Here is a 13,873-nt window from a genome sequence, read left to right as displayed (position 1 = left end):
CAGAGTTTATGCAGGGAAACCAGAGAGTGAGCAGCTGCAGCAGAGATGGGGATGTTGCACTTCATAAGAAAACTTTCTCTTCCCACTGAGTCTGGTTTTGAAGGTGGAGGCCTCTGGCTGACTCCTGGCAACAGATGGGACTTTAGCCACAGTCATCACTCAGTTACTCTGTTCTCTAAGAGGGTTGTTAAGAGGCTGCTGTTGGGTTTTAAACCAGAAGCAGTCTTGCAGAAGCCTTATGAACATTTGGTTGTGTTTTTCTATTGCTTATCAGCACATCAGTGTATTGCTTATATTACCCTAAGGTTTATGGTGTACCTCCTGCCTGTGAAGGGCTGAGGCACAGGGTGCAGCCCAAATGGCTGTTTTCTAAAGCAGTGCCTTCCTAAGAGCACTGAGAAATCGTAGGGTGGAATGAGGTTGGTTGTTTTTACCCCTGCAGGAAATCAGCTGAAGCCTCCAGTATGGAAAAGCATCTGCTGCCTGCCACACCACCAAATACAACTTCTCACACTAAGCACAGGGAAATGTCTGTTCTGCATACTTGTTCAGCTCTCAGCACAGGCACGCGTTGTCATCCTTTGATTTTCCTTGGAAAAGGAGGCAACTTTGTTGTCTCTCTCACTTTTCTTGGAAATCATTCACTTTAATCATTCCCTCAGGTTATATCTGGCACCTTGCACACACGTGGCAGCTCTGCTCACAGCTTGGCCCTGCTCTGGCCTCTCCTTATTCCCACCCTCTCCATGCTCCTTCTGAATGTCTCCTGCCTTTTTGCTTGGTGTGGATTTTGCAAGAAGCATTTCCTCAGAGCTCCTATTTCTGCCCCCTTTGGCACGTTCCTGTGGTTTCCATGCTGGTCTGCTGTGAGAGTGCTCTGCTTTCCCACCCAGCCATGCAGCCCCACTCCTTCTTGTGCTGTGCACGCTGCCCTGTTCCAGCCGAGGGTTTCTGTATTTGAGGAGGAATATTCTGGCAATCTCTTATTTTAAATTTCTGGGTCCATTATACCCCGAGTGAAGAATTCCCTTCCAGAAAAGAACATATAATTTGGGTGCTTTTGTGCTGTATATAAAAGCTTTTCCACAAGTTTCCTGCTCCTGGTGTTTCTCTTAAATCCAACATTTTTCAAGGTTTGATCTATGAATGCAGTATCTTTAATATCTGTGTGGCACACTACAATAACCTGCTTACTCTTCTCCATTTAACTTTTGAGCAGACCTCCTGCCTCTGATTTAGACATATTCAATAAAAAATGTGGCTCTTATTCCTCTCCCCTTTCAGGCTCCCCTTGCTTCCTTGAAAAGCTGAAGTTTTTGCTTGAATCTTTTTCAGCTGTCACAGTATTTTGGGGAGATAAAGGTAGATTAGATTTTACAGCTACTCTCTTCTATATTCCATATTTGCTTTTTCCCACCTGTTGCCATGTCCTCACTTTTGTCCCCTGCAGCACTGTGATCTCTAGGAAGGACTTTGCAATGTGATTTGGACAAGTCACTAATACAATGTAGGGAAAGATTTGCATGTTTCTCTCAGTTTGCAGCTGCTGAAATCACAACAGCTGCTCTAAATCCAAAGCACCTTTCAGCTGGAGCCTTCTGGCATTTGCAATCCCAGCCCTTTTCAGATGGGGCTGCAAAGCTCAGCCTCCTCCTCCAGCTCTGTGCACAGGGATCTGAGCTGAGCCTGGCCTTGCCCCGGGCTCCTGGGAGTGAATATTCACAATATTCACACGTGATGGAATGGGGCCAGCGGCTGCAGGTGGCCCTCTGCCAACACATTCAAAGCAGACCTGGGAAAAGCTTCACTTCTTCAAGGAAGGTGCTGTCCAGGCCAGCTCCCTCTTCCCAGCCAGACACATGGAGGGGGCTCTGGTGCTCGTCCCTCTGCTGCATGGCAAAGCTGGTGGTCACACATCCTCCCCTTGGGACATTTGGCTTCACCAGCCCTGCAGTGAAGCAGGGCCAAATCTGCTGCCAGAGGTCAGTGGGGAATGCACCCTGCCACCGTGGAAACAGGAAATGGTAAGTGGCTAAACTTTTTTTAGAACTCAGCTGGCCATTGAGAAAGTGAAGAGTTATTTGATGTTCTTATCTAACAGCGAGGCTTTGCTTCCTGTGTTATTTAGGTAATGCAGAAGTCATCTTCCTTTGTGAATCTCATTTCTGCAAGATCTTTTCTCAGTTCACAGCTTCCCCTTCACACACTCTTGTGCAAAAGGTTCTCCAGTCACATCTGATTCTGAAGTTGTATCTTGAAAAGAAGAGATGCCAGAGATATGGGCTGAGGGGGGGCAGGGTAACCCCTGTTTAGAGCTGTGGGGTTTGGGGATTTGCAGTCAGAGTGTTGTCTGTGCACAACCAGATGGAAGGAGAGAGCTCCAGAAGAGGCAGAGAGCACAGTGCCTGTGAACACTCTCATGTGCATCCATGGGCATGGGGAGGGGCACAGCCTGGGCTGGGGCAGCACATCTCAGGCTGCTGGCATCCAGGGAAGGGGTGCTGTGCACCCAGAAGGACAGGCCACTCCTGCACTGTGTCTGCTGCCTTTGCAGGTGGAAGGATAACCTGAAGGACACCCTTGGAGACTGGAGTAACCAGTCTGAGCTTGTATTTCATTAAATGTCAAGAAACATGTATTTGATCACCTTCTCTGGCGTGGGGAAATTCTAAGCAAATAGATTTGGCGACACTTAGAATTCTTAGAGAATGTGAAGAAGGGTGCAGGAGAGGGGAGGGCTGTGTTCCCTGTGTTCTGAGTGGGCAGGCTGCAAGGGCAGATGTTCTGCCCCCTCCTTTAAATTATTTAGACAGTTAATCACAGCACTGCCTTTGGAGGGAAAGCCTTGTCCCAGGGAGCAGGGAGCCTTTGTTCACTGAGCACTGCAAATGTTCTGACATTTCCTGCAGCACGTGGATCCACATCACTGCTCGCCTCCCTCCACCTTTTGGACTCACAAATGTCCAAAAGTCCTCCACCTCCCTGGCAGGAAATAAATCATCCTTGGAATGGCAGCCCCCAAATCCGTGGGTGAATTGCTGAGCAGATGTTAAAGGCAGCACAGCCATCTCTTCCCTTGCCTTGGGGCTGTCTCTACACAAGTCCCCGGGGAAGGGTGTGCTGCCTTTGCTGCCACCTTGCCCTCAGGAGCAGGAGGAGACGACTTGGCCTGAAGGCTGTGTACCTCCTCACCAGCTGGACAACTGTGGAAACAAAGAGGAGCAGGAGCTCAGAGGATGCTGAGCTGGCCATGAAGTGCTCACGCCTGTGCCTGAGCCTGGAGAGTCATTGCTTCCCATCAGAGAGGGGTTTGGGCTGTGTCACTGACAGAAATTGTGTCAGGGATTCTGCCCATGCCTAGATAGAAATGGGACTTCCTGAGGCTGACATAGGCTAAGAGGAACCAGTCTGGCCAGGAAAGCGTGGGCAAGAGGGGCACGGGAGGCTTTGCTGAGGAGCCTGCAGCTCCAGAAATGCTTCAGAAAGCCATGATCACAGCCAGGCAGGCATACAAATAACATGTGGAAAGGTCATTGGATCAAGTCGCAAGCAGTTCCGAATCTAATGAGAGCATGTAAAAGAAGAGCCCATGTGCTGCAGATATGAGAAAGACACCTTGCAAGACAGTGTGGGCAGCGGGGCTGAAGTGTTCCTCATTAGAAATGGGAAATATAGGGAAAGAAGGAGGAGAAGGCTGCTGTAATACCTACAGGAACAAAGTGTTAAATGCATGAAAGACAAAATTGTCATGGCATTAAAAGTAAAATATATCAGGAAAGCATGGGTCAAGCAGGCAACATTTCAAACTTGTGAAAGAAAATAGTTCTAGCATATAACTAGAATTTCTGTGAAGAAATATGATCCTACACACCCAAATGATGGTAGAGGAGTAGGGTTATTGTTAGCACTATAAAAAATCAAGGTAACTGGGGTCAGTCTTGCAGAAAGCAGTGGGTGAGACAGAGACTGTTTTAAGAACAGGCTGAAGTTGCTCTGATACACCATTTGTGCTTCAGCGACTGGAAAGGGAAACAGGGTAGGAAGTGAACAGGGAATGGAAAATGTTTGCCACTTTCCTCAATTTTAGAAAGTTCCCTCTTAGTTTTGCAAGGAGGGAAAGCAGTGAAATTGCAGTGAAAGCAGCAGCAATCACCCAGATGTGTGCAGGGTGGGAGGTCTCTGTATTCCTCATCAGGCTGGGAAGGAGGCGACAGTTTTAAGTCAGTGCCAAGAGGAGACAGTGTTGTTTTGTTTTTTTATTTATTTTCCACACTGCATTTAAACCTCCTGCATCAGGTGGTCCCTCCTCTGCTGAGGTGCATCCATTCTGTGTGGAAGCTGCTGAGGGGGACACAGGGCACAGCCTCACCCTGCCACGGGTCTGGCAGAGCTGGGCTGGCAGCTGTGAGTGAGGAGACCAGGAGCAGAGGGTTGGTGCTTCCAAGGCAGGTGTGTGCAGCTGCTGTTGCATGGCCAGCTGCAGGCAGGAACAGCTGCAGGCAGGAACAGCTGCAGGCAGGTAGCTGTGCTGTACAGCAGGGCAGGTGGGTGGCACCCAGGCTGTGCTTTGAAGGGACAGTCAAGGCTGTGGCTGGAGCCCTCTTTGTGTCAGGCACTTTGAACAGGTCCCCACTGAGGCAGGAAGGTTGTGCCCGAGTTCCCTGAGTGTTCTGCACAAAAGCAGCGAGGTGTTAGGGTGGTTCTGTGTGGATGCTTGGGAGGCACCCCCACACCCTCACTTCAACACTTCTACAGCAAAACAGAACAAATGGCACGGGCAGGGTGGCCTTAGGAGGAAGGAGTGCTGCCTCCCAAATGTTTTGCTTGTGACTGAAGTTTTGCAGTCAAATGTACCAGTCAGTATAAATCACTGTCTGAATTTCCTGTACACACGTTATCAACCAGTGACATCTTTATTTGCCCTTAGTCCTTATTTATCTGCAATCTCAAGGTCAGAGAAGAATCCTGCATGTGTTTTCCTTCAGCAGTATAAACATCACTTCTCTCTTGCCTCAGCTCCCAGTGGACTGGAGGTCCCCAGGTTAATTCAGGTGCTTTTAGGAATACTGTGCACTATGGTTAGTGCTCTGGTGCTAGTGGACATCCTGCAGAGCAGGCTTTGCCATCAGCAGCGTTCCACAGCACTCCTCTGCAGCCAGAGCTCTCCTCTGACCCTTGAATCCTGCACCAGCACGGGGAGCAGCCCCTCCTGGTGCCCAGAAGCACAAAGGATGTGGCAGGACCAAGGCACAGGTAGCCTGGCCATCAAAGCCTGCACTTTGCAGGATAGTGTGAGAGGGAAGGGGTTTTTTGGATCCTGGCCCACAGGTGTAATCAGTATAAATATTTTATTTCAGTTACTTTGATGCCTTGAGAGGCAACCTAGAACAGAGGCTAGACAGTGTTAAAGGAATAAAGTGGGGATTTATTAAAAAGCTTTCAAAGGATACACCTTGGGCAGAACAAGAGCCTGGCTGTGGCTCCACCCGAGATGGACCCTGGGGCAGGAGTTTTCACACTTTTATAAGTTTTGGTCCATTTCCATATTGGGGTTCATTGTCCAATTCCAGCTCCAGGTTCTGCAGTCCCATCCTCCCAGATTCTCTCCTCAGTTCTGTGCTGTTGCACTTTTTGGGGCTGAAGCTGCAGCTGTCCTTGGTTCTGGGGCTGGAAAAGGATTGTTTTGTGTGCCTGAGCTGTGAGGAGAACTTGCTAAGACTTTATAAGAAGTTCAGAGTCACACACTGATGCAGTATAGAGACTGGAAAATAGGAAATCTAAAACTTAAGGCACCAACTTTGACAAGTTATGCTTCTAAAGTTTCCCAAGGAAGGGCTGGGTCTGTCCTGCACCATATGCATGGCATGAGTGGAGCCACACTTCCAACGGTGGTGCTAAAAATCATGCTGCTTTTTTATTTTTATTTTTTCACCTTCTCTTTCCCCTTTTTTTTTTTTTTTAATGAGAAACCACCTATACTAGTGCTATACTGGGTGAGTCCATCAGAAGCATGGTGAAGGACAGCAATTTCTCTAAAACAAACATGCATGCTGTGAGTTTTAAAGACAGAAAACTTTGATTATCCTTGTTGTACAAGCAGTAGTGGCCATGGAGTGGTCTGACACACAGGAGTCATGTGGTGGCCAGGCACTGGAGCAGTGACAGACTTTTCCCCTGAGAGTATTTTGGAAATCATTCCCAAAAAAGTGCATCTGGATGTTAAATTATAGTAATGGACTGACAAGCTTTCCTGGCAACCCATCTCCATTCTATGGTTCTAGTAGAAGAAACTCCAGATATTTTATTAAATCATGAGGCTGTGGGTCTCAAGGTGAGCATGGTCCCAGTCCCCAGTTTGTCACATCAGGGCTCATTTGGAGTAAATTTTGCTGTGATGCTACCAATGCAACCAAGCTTCACAAGCATTGTCATTCCTGGAAAGTGCTTTTTCAGGCACTGCTGAAGTAGGTGCTGTGTGAGCTCTTTTTAGACCTATTTTGGGCACAGTTTAAAAAGTCAGCACACCAGAGAGCTGCATCCTGTTGGATACCTTGCCTCCCCATTGTCTTTTCTCAAACAAGGATTCAAACGTGGGCATAGGATATGCTGTAATCAGCATTTATGGGACCCTTACAATAACCTCCTCTTCCACTTTTGAGGAAACCAACATCAAGACTGAACATGAAATAATTTTACTTGTTGATCTTAAAATTCCTTGAATAGCAGGATCCAGAATTTAGAGGAAGTACACTTGAATTTCAATGAACTGTCACAAAATGAGAGACCAAATACCCCTCACTACCCCAGACAATTCTCTGGAAATCTTAAAAATGCAGAATCTGCACGCTGTTTTGTTAAGCAACATCTCACTAGGACTATGGGGTGGAGCTTCTTGCCCACAAGAATGTGGATCAACAGGATAAGGGCTTTAAAATCTGTCCCTGAACTTCTACATTTGTGACTTGAAAGGGCGGTTATTTATTTTGCACACCTCAGGATGATGAGTTCAGCATCCGAAGGTGTAAAGTGTATTAAGGATGCAGGTACATGTATGATAACGAAACTATACCCAGGAGAACCAAGGGGAAATTGCAAACTTTTAATGTGAGTGACACATGGCAAAAATATTCTGCTGCCTCCCTGCTAGGGGTGGTGGAAAGCTATACCCCTTCCAGCACAGGATTGCTCAACATCAGCTAGCTGATTACTGCAGGAAGAAGTGTCACATTTTCATCAATTCAAAGCACAGCTCTGGATTTCCAGGAAAGAAGGGACAATACAGAGTTTGTAGAAGCATGAATGACGTGTATTTGGATGTGAGTTGGCTTATCATGAGTTCACTAAAAAGGAAGGTAAGCAATAATTTCTTAAATTTTGCCTCATAGACGCTTTGATTAGCAGTGAGTCAGACAGCTCCATCAGTCGGATGAGAACACCCTGCACGAGTTGGATGGAGCCTGTGCAAGGCCCCCAGCACTGCCTCTCTTTGCCAGGGACAGGCAGGAGCTGTGAGAAGTGACACCCTCTGGGGAGCACAGCCCAAAATCTCTGGTCCAGCCCGCAGCACTTCCCTGCTTGTGCTGAGATCACAGGATGGGTACAAAAACACTTCAGAGGACACTGAAAATGGGGGTTTCTACCTTTCACTGTTCAGTGTGTGCTGAGTTTTGATGCTTCTTTAAAGACTTCTTGTACTTACTGTGCTGACTTCAGCTCAGATAAGCTCCTGATTCTGCAGCTCCACACAAACATGCAACAGATAGGGTATGAAATAGGGATATGCAGTTTATTAATTCTGGGCTGGGCTGGAACATCTCTGTAGGAGATGTTGCATCTATCCAGGATTCTGAGGAGCTGGATGCCCTGATGAGAACTATTTTAAAATGTTTTCTTGAATTTATTTTTCCAATTAACTAACCTTTTACTTGTTCTTTTAGATGAAGGTTTTTTTTCCTAACAAATGTAAGAAAAATATTTTTATTAAATTCCATCAATAAAAGCACTTTGAATTGAGTGGTTTTTGTGTAGGAGTTTTTTGTTTTCATTAAAATGTTCTGTTACCACTAATGGCAGGTGCTGACCAGAGTGGATGAAGTCTTTTTTCGGGGTCTGATTCTGGACTGCCTTGTAATTAAATGGTTTATTGTGCACAGTCTAATTACTATAGACTAACAATCAAACAGGGTGACTCAGCCAGCCCCAGACCAAGCTCCCAAGTACATTGGACTTTTGAGCCATGTGGATTGTTTGCATTTCACAGGGGACAAAATTATAATACTATAAAAGCAACTTCTGGCTCAGAATATTCCTCTGGACAACAAAAGAAAGACCTTGCACAACTTCAGGGCACTGTGACCATGTCAGATGTGCTTTTATCATTGACCTGTGATGATTTACAGTGAGGAGAGGAGAGGAGAGGAGAGGAGAGGAGAGGAGAGGAGAGGAGAGGAGAGGAGAGGAGAGGAGAGGAGAGGAGAGGAGAGGAGAGGAGAGGGGTTTGGTGTGTTACTATTTCAGGACTGTGCAGTTCATATTCATGGGGAAGGCAGTTGCCTCCCCAGTCACTCCTTTCCCCGCCCCTACCCCCCAAAAAAATTTGAAATAAAAGTGCCAAAACACAAACCCAAACACTTCAGAGACCCCAGAGAGTGAGAGACCAGAGCCTGTGGAAGCTTTTTACTTAAGTTCAAAGTCAGGCAGATTTGGGCTGACTTTGCAGAGCTGGGCAAGGGGGATAATCCAGAGCTATCTAAAGTCTGGATTACCACGAGGTAAGCAAAATTTTGGGACTGTCTTTAACCAAAATCTGACTGGGGACAGCTGATGGTCGTGTCTTGGCTGCGACTGCTGCACTCTGTATCTGCAGAGGGAAGGGCAGCTCTTCTGCAGGCAGGAAATCTTTCAAGGATGGGCACTGGCCTCTGCTGACCCCCAGGAATGAACACTGACAACACTGAGCACGGACTGGCTGCAGTCAGCTGCACTCTTCCTGCCAGCCTGAAAAAACAGGAGAAAGAAATGAGACTCTGCACAAGGGCTCCTCTTGCCCAAGAGCCTGGGCTGGAGAAGTCTGTTCTTGTCCAAGGCAATTTCTCTTGCTCATCTCCTGACCTCCCAGACTGTTGGCTGTGCTCCAAGGAAGACCTCCTCTTCCTCCTCCAGAGCACTGATGGGGATGCAGCAGCCTTACCTCCAGGAAATGAGTTAGTGAAAAATTCCCAGTACTCCCCATCCATTTCTGCCTGTAATAGCTTCCCCTGGGAAATCCCAGATGCCTCATGCTGCTGTCTTAGGAGGTTATGGCTCACAGGGTAGGTGACACTGGACTTTCTTCCAAAATTAGGACATTGCCTTAGATGTTCAGGCACTAATTTAAAGATGTTTCAGTTACATTCTGAACTTAACCAGTCTCCAAATTGGTCTTTGGAGAACAGCAGGTTCTGTGGCAACAGCAAGGGCCTCAAGCTCCCCCCACTGATGTTGTGTAACCTCCGTGATCTGCAGAAAAGGATTTCCTTATTTTCTTTGTAGAAAGGCTAATATGCTGCCCCCTTTTATTTTTTTTTTTCTAACTGTGATCAAGATAATGTGCAGGGGTGAAGGGAAAAACGTCACTGGTAATCTGATTCTGCTAAGCTTAAAAGTATATGACTTCTTCTCTTACCTAAAGAACTCTCAGTGCCATTTTCTTCCCCACTTTATAGTCTCAAAGAGCTGAAGACATCAGCAATGTACATAATTATGGATGCTGGTTGCAGGAATCATTCTAGGTCTTCATTTTTCAGACTCCATTCTTTTCTACCGTGTGAAGAAAACAAAGAAAATTCTACCTGCAGTTTATTTTTAGCTTGGCTGGAACATAACAGCAAAGGGAGTGGTGTGAATTTTCTCGTTGGCATGTTGTGGATCATGATCTGGCTTCACAGCAAGCTCCTCCAGTGCCAGCGTGGGAGGAGGTGGGAGGTGAGTGGGGCTGGGTTACCTGTGTCTGTGCTGTAAAATAATCATCACAGCCCTGGGAGGTTATAAAACAGTGGCCATGGGCTTGTGCTGTGCCCAGAGCATGGTGTGGGGCCCCGGAGGCAGAGGAGCAATGTGGTCAGTCCCCGTGACCAAAAACCACACCTGAGAAAGCCCCAGCTGCTGTGACCTGCCACACTGGGTTTCACTCATTCTGCAGAGATTCCAGCTCCCTGCCAGGCCTTGGACTGTGCAAAGAATCCAGCCCCTGCCAGGGCCTGGTAAATGCAGTGCCTGGGCAGAGCACTGCTGTGTTTAATGTGTGCTGTGTACTTAATCTCACACCTTTCCCCCCTGCCCTGACCCCCCTGCCGTGTACAGAGGCAAACCTGGGCTGCCCTGACAGGGAGCTGAGCACAAGGGCATCCCTGGTGAGCCACATCCCAGCTCAGCATCTGGCCCCTCTCCCTTCTCTGAGAGGTGAAGGGATGATAACCTGCTGTGCCATCCTAAACTCTGTGCTTGTGCTGGTGGAATTGGAGAAGAAACCATGGCCCACAGGCTGCTGAGATTTGTGCTGACCCGTTCATTTGCAGGCAGGATCCCAGCTCAGAGTGAGCTATTGCTTTCTTCCATGGGAGGCAACTCGGTGACACAGAATTTTCCAACCAAAAAGATGGGATCTACCTCTTTTACTTGGGCTGTGTGTAGACTTGCATTTGTAACGTCTGCAACTGAGATCTGAGACAATTGAACCTGCCTAATTGTTGCTGTGTGTATATGCTGTGTGTGTGCCAGCATGGATTATACATCCTCCTTTCTCCTTGTTCCTGCTGCCTGGGGTGTGCTGTTTCTGCCACAGTTAAATGTGTCATATTTTTATTGAATAGCAACGTCCCAACTGAAGAGATAAATACAACACAGGCATAATGAATCATGGGCTCTGTGGACTCGCTCAGCCCCAGGAGGCTGGAGCAGGCCAAGGGATGAAACACCGCAGTCTAACTCTTGTTTTTTTCACTTTTGCCTGCAAACTGCACCCATGAGAATTCAGAGGCCAGGAAGAAAAGCATGAGCAGGGGCAAGAGGGCTAAGTGGCATCGTGCTGCTCTCTGCTCAACATCCCTCTCTGAGGAGGGGTCTGGCTGCTGCTGCCTGGGGAGCCTGGCCAGGGGCTGGAGGGCACTGATCTTACAAAAAAAATCCTTGGCCAGGCTGAACATGAGCCTCTAACGATACTCCTACTATGAGAAGAATAAATGAAATGAAGAATACAGACAGAAGTGCACTTGTGCACACCGTGCAACCCTTTCCCTCTGCTCGGAGAAGGGCACACTTCAGGACAGAGTTCAAAAGATAAAGCCTGACTGGGGAAGAACCAGAGATGGGCAGCAAGGAAGAGTGAAAGACTTGGAAATATGACCTGTGAGGGCAGGAGGAATGAACTGGCATTGGTTAATTCAGAAGAAGGAGGACTAGGGAGACGAGTTAAGCCTTTAAGTGTATAAAAGACAACCACAGAGTAAGACTGTAAATCGGTCTCCCACTGGGGATAGGGGAAAATTACAATAATATTTTTGAAAAGACATTGAGAGAAACTTTCCAACTGCAGGATAAATAAGGACTGGAAAATATACAGGTTGGCATATCTCCACCAACAAATGTTTTTAAGACCAGGTTAGACAAACTTCTGTCAAGAATGCAGGTTTTGGCAGCAAGGAAGCATGATGTGGGGTGCTAAGATGAATTTCAGTATTTTTTGTTGGTTGATTTCACCGTGCAGAGCCAGAAGCTTCTGAAGAGAATTTCTGCCATTGCACAGGGTGAAGGTATTCACGCACAGCCCGAGCATGGTGGGACTTCTCTGCAAACTGCTCTGCCCAGCATGTGTGGTTTCCCTGCAGTTTAAAGACAGTCAGGTCAGGCAATCCAGGACGTGGCAACTCTTTGTCATAAGACTATTAGAGCCTTAAGCAAAGAGCTAAGAAATTGAAGATGTGGCAAAATATTTTTACATGTAAAAGCCACTCAAACCCACCTTTACAGGCCTCTTGGTAAAGGAAGGAGTCTTTGAGGAAGATTTCATTTTAAATCCCCATTAAAGCATTCTCTTTTGTTCTCAAACTTCTAATATTAGCAGGCACAGAGCATAAATATTAATCACTTCATTGAGCAGCTGAGCGCTGCTCTGTCATGTTTCTAGCACTGCACAGGTAAGTGTGCCCCTTCCCCAGTGATTCAGTCATGACTGGGAGTCACACACACAGAGCCCAGAAAATCAGCAGTGCTGGGACACACAGCAGCAGCTGCCGATGCTGGGGGTGGTACAGGAATCCCTGAACTGGCCTGGGATGTGGCTGGGACAGGACAAGAGCATGCTTGGACAAAAGCCACCTTTATATGCTGTTCTTCTGACTCTGCCCATCTCTTTAGAGTGACAAATCGAGAGGGGGGGACTATGACTCCCAGCACTTTTCCCTGAACTGCCTGTTCTGAAGTGTAGGAAAAAATGACTTGAACGAAGATGCTGATGCCAGCTTTGTTCTCCAGAAAGAAGCTCTGTTGGAAGGTAGGAGTCATAAGCCTGAAAAAGCCAGCGCAGCCCTCTGGAATCTGGATGCTCTCCCTCACCCCCACTGTGGTCTCCTGCTGCTGCTTGCCCGGGGGCATGGCAAGGTGAGTGGGTGAGGTTCACCCCCCAGAGGCTCCTGGGCTCCAGCACATTGCTTCAGGTTATCTGCAGAATTTGTTAAGAGTTTTCAAAGGTAGGGGAAGGGTTTTATCCACCATGGGTGGTCCCTGTTCAGGCACCCTCATGGGTCTGAAACTTCATTACACCAAGAAGGGAGGGATGAGCAGATTTTGTGTGTGTGTGTATGTGTGTTGGAGAAGTGTTACAGTGGTTTGGCGATTTCTGTAGTATCCAGGCAGATGAAATTGTTAAATTATGCTTCTTTCTGCAAGCAGCCCAGCACAAGGGGAATCTGATTTGGAGCCAAGGAGTGGTGAGAAGGGGACTTCTGCGAGAGGGGAGTGGTAGAGGAAGAGCAAGCCCTGTGTGCTCCTGACCTGAAGACCTGAAGGGGAGGGCAGGGGGCTTTTGTGCAACTCCTTGCACTGACAGCAGGTACCTACCTCCACACGGTCTAAGTACAAAAGAACGGAGAAGATGCTGAGTGAAGGCTCTCAGCCCAGGCTAAGACCTTTCTGAGCAAACATCCACATAAACATACCCCAATTAGTGGTAAGTGTGGGCTGGCCAGCTGCCCATCTCACTTATGTCCCTACTCAAGAGAGCCGCAGGAGCTCATCTGCCTTCAGGTTCAGCACATATGTAAGGCTTAACCAGCTTTTAAAAGCCAGGAAGTACCCTGAACCACGAAGTGTCTGCCGGCTGTGAACCCCCAGCTTCAGTGCTCATGCTCCAAGAACAGCACTCTCAGCCAAGGGCTGTCAAAGGCACGGGGTGTGTAAACCCACCAAGACACGAATCCTGCACCTCGTCCAGGTAAGCAGGCTCTGCCTCCCTGATTCTCCCGAGTACTGCATCAAACTGCTGCAGGGAACATCCCATCCAGCCCCTTTGCAACAGGGCAGAGGCACAGGAGACATGAAAGCCACAATTCTCCCTGTCAGATCTGCCTCCAGCACCTGGTTCAGACTGGAACCAGCCGTAACGGGAGTACCTGGAGAGTGCACGGAGTTGCAGTGTGAACCTGAACGCTGTGACAGCTCTGTGGGCTACTTTCTTTCTGAGGGTTTATTTTGTAATACTTTTGTATTTTCATCTTGTAATTGTACTTTTATTTTCTAATACTTATTATGTATCCTTGCCGCTGTTTTATGCTCTCTGATGTTGGAAAGCCCTTGTGAAGACCTTGCCCCATCCAGTCTGAGCAGATAGGTCCACTGT

Source organism: Sturnus vulgaris, chromosome 10 (assembly GCF_052056855.1).
Source record: "Sturnus vulgaris isolate bStuVul1 chromosome 10, bStuVul1.hap1, whole genome shotgun sequence".
NCBI classification, from domain to species: domain Eukaryota; kingdom Metazoa; phylum Chordata; class Aves; order Passeriformes; family Sturnidae; genus Sturnus; species Sturnus vulgaris.
Note: the sequence above shows the minus strand (reverse complement) of the source record.